Consider the following 2,919-nt stretch of genomic DNA (forward strand, 5'->3'; position numbering starts at 1 on the left):
AACTTTTCCTACCCAGGATCAAGAAATCAAGTTCTAATCAAAGTTTGGCCAAAAACCAAACCTCATCAAAATGTAAAAAAACTATACTCTGTAGTTCTAATTACTCCTACAGCTATTAAAAAATGTCCAGTTTGGTGCATGAATCCTAAGTAAAGCCAGTTAACCAAGAAAATGCCAACTCACCAGAAAGACCTTACAAGATTACAAATGGGGGTCTTGGGACTTCAGCAAATGACAAGAAGGGAAGTGACAGACATGCTGCCCTTCTGCCCTGACTGGAAAAAGGCTGAGGAGGGACAGAACTGCTCCCGCTGCTGCTGCAGTACCTGCTCCGTGATGGACATCAGCCCAAGGTCTCATAATGAGAAGAATGAATACCACCATTTTGCTTCACTGAGCTTATGGAAACTGATCATTATTGCTCGAGTCAATGCCAAAACAACCCATACAACCACTTTTGATGGTCACGATGGCTTCTTATAATGTACCTTGTGCACGGAACACAAGGACCTGTAATCCCACTTGACCATAGTGACTCAAGTGAGCAGAAATTATTTCCACTGAAAAGTCTCACAACCAGATTAGAAAACAACAGTACAAGACACAATAGAAGAGATTCTCTTCAACCCCAGGCCCCACTCAGCAGACTCCTTCCACATCAGTGATCTCTTTTATCACCGTGGGGTCTACTCATGGCATGTGCTGTTTTACATGATATGCAAAATCTTGGAGGATGGTCACCTCAGAAAGGACTTTCTGAAGTCAGTATTTCCAGTCAAATGAGGACCAGAGACTCACAAAAAGGGCTCAGACCAGCCCCAATGAGCCCTGGAGAGAGGTACAGGACCCAAATCTCCAACAAATGGTGCCCAATGCAAGGCCCAAAGAAGTTAGTCTTCCAAAACAGTGTTGGGACCCAAGGAAAGGACTCCTACAAGGGTCATGAGTGACGTCCAAAGCAGTGTGACTCAAGTCTTCTTTTAGTGGAACATCAAGAAACCATGAACAACTTCAGTAATGAGGAGTTTGACTGCCATTTCCTTGATGAAGGTTTTACTGCCAAGGACATTCTGGACCAAAAAATTAATGAAGTTTCTTCTTCTGATGATAAAGATGCCTTCTATGTTGCCAACCTTGGAGACATTCAAAAGAAACATCTGAGATGGTTAAAAGTTCTTCCTCCTGTCACCCCCTTCTTTGCAGTCAAATGTAATGACAGTAAAGCCATAATGAAGACCCTGGCTTCCATAGGGACAGGATTTGATTGTGCTAGGAAGACTGAAATCCAGTTGGTGCAGTCTTGGGGTGCCGCCAGAGAGGATAATCTATGCAAACCCTTGTAAACAAGTGTCTCAAGTTAAGTATGCCGCCAATAATGGAGTTGAGATGATGACTTTTGACAGCGAGGTTGAGTTGATAAAAGTGGCCAGGGCACATCCAAAGGCAAAAGTTGGTTCTGTGGATTGCCACTGATGACTCCAAAGCAGTCTGCTACCTCAGTGTTAAATTTGGAGCCACACCAAAACCAGCAGGCTTCTTTTGGAATGGGCTAAAGAGCTCGATATCGATGTCATTAATGTCAGCTTCCATGTGGGAAGTGGCTATACTGATTCTGAAACTTTTGTGCAGGCCATCTCTGATGCCCACTGTGTCTTTGACATGGGAGCTGAGGTTGGTTTCAGCATGTATCTGCTTGATATTGGTGGTGGCTTTCCCAGATCTGATGACGTGAAGCTTAAATTTGAAGAGATAACCAGTGTCATTAATCCAGAATTAGACAAGTATTTCCCATTAGATTCTGGAGTGAGAATCATAGCTGAACCAGGCTGATATTATGTTGCTTCAGCTTTCACATTTGCAGTGAATATCATTGCCAAAAAAAAATTGTATTTAAGGAACAGACAAGGCTCTGACAATGAAGATGAATCGAGTGAACAAACCTTTATATATTATGTGAATAGTGGAGTATATGGATCATTTAATTGTATCCTTTATGATCATGCGCATGTAAAGCCTCTTCTGCAGAAGAGATCCAAACCAGATGAGAAGTATTACTCATCTAGCATATGGGACCCACGTGTGATGGCCGTGATCGGATCATTGAGCACTGTGGCCTGCCGGAAATGCACGTGGGCGACTGGATGCTGTTTGACTGGATGCTGGGGGCTTACACTGTGGCTACTGCTTCCACTTTCAGTGGGTTCCAGAGGCCAACCATCTACTACGTGATGTCAGGGCCTGCATGGCAAGTCATGCAACAAATCAAGAGCCGGGGGTTTCCACCAGAAGTAGAGGAGCAAGACGCCAGTGCTCTGCCTTTTTCCTGTGCTTGGGAAAGTGGGATGAAGCGCTACCCAGCCACTTGTGCTCCAGCTAGTATTAATGTGTAAATACCATTTTTGTAGCTGCTAACTATGAGTTTAGCATGAATGGAGGGATTGGGGGGGGGGCATCATTTAACTTAATTACTGCTAGTTTTGAAATGTCCTTCTAAGAGTAAGATTGGCACAGACACAGCGATAAGGAAGACTAGGAGATGGGGTTACACTTATCTGTGTTCCTATGTAAACTACTTGATTATTTTGTTTTATATGGATTTTTGTTCACTTTCAAACATACTTCTAAGGTATGCCTCTCACCTGCTGAGCAAGCATTTGTAGCTTGTATAACAGCAGAATGGGCCAAAAGCTTAATGTTGTGAACTGTTTTAAAAATAAAAGATCTTGAAATTAAAAAAAAAGAAAAAAGAAAAAAGAAATTGGAGGAATCACACTACCTGACTTCAAAACATACTACAAAGCTACAGTAGAGAAAAAAGCATGGTATTGGCACAAGGAGAGACACACAGACCAATGGAACTGAATTGAGAGCTGATAGAGATCCTCATATATATAGTCATATAATATTCAATAAAGCCAC

At 42.5% G+C, this 2,919-nt stretch overlaps 1 pseudogene; it reads left to right on the plus strand.

Annotated features, from left to right (window-relative positions):
- Window positions 1–979: 979 nt before the first annotated feature.
- On the plus strand, window positions 980–2,390 carry LOC101412955 (ornithine decarboxylase pseudogene; annotated as a pseudogene).
- The last annotated feature ends 529 nt before the right edge of the window (window positions 2,391–2,919 follow it).

This window comes from Dasypus novemcinctus, chromosome 17, assembly GCF_030445035.2.
Source record: "Dasypus novemcinctus isolate mDasNov1 chromosome 17, mDasNov1.1.hap2, whole genome shotgun sequence".
In the NCBI taxonomy this organism is placed as follows: Eukaryota; Metazoa; Chordata; class Mammalia; order Cingulata; family Dasypodidae; genus Dasypus; species Dasypus novemcinctus.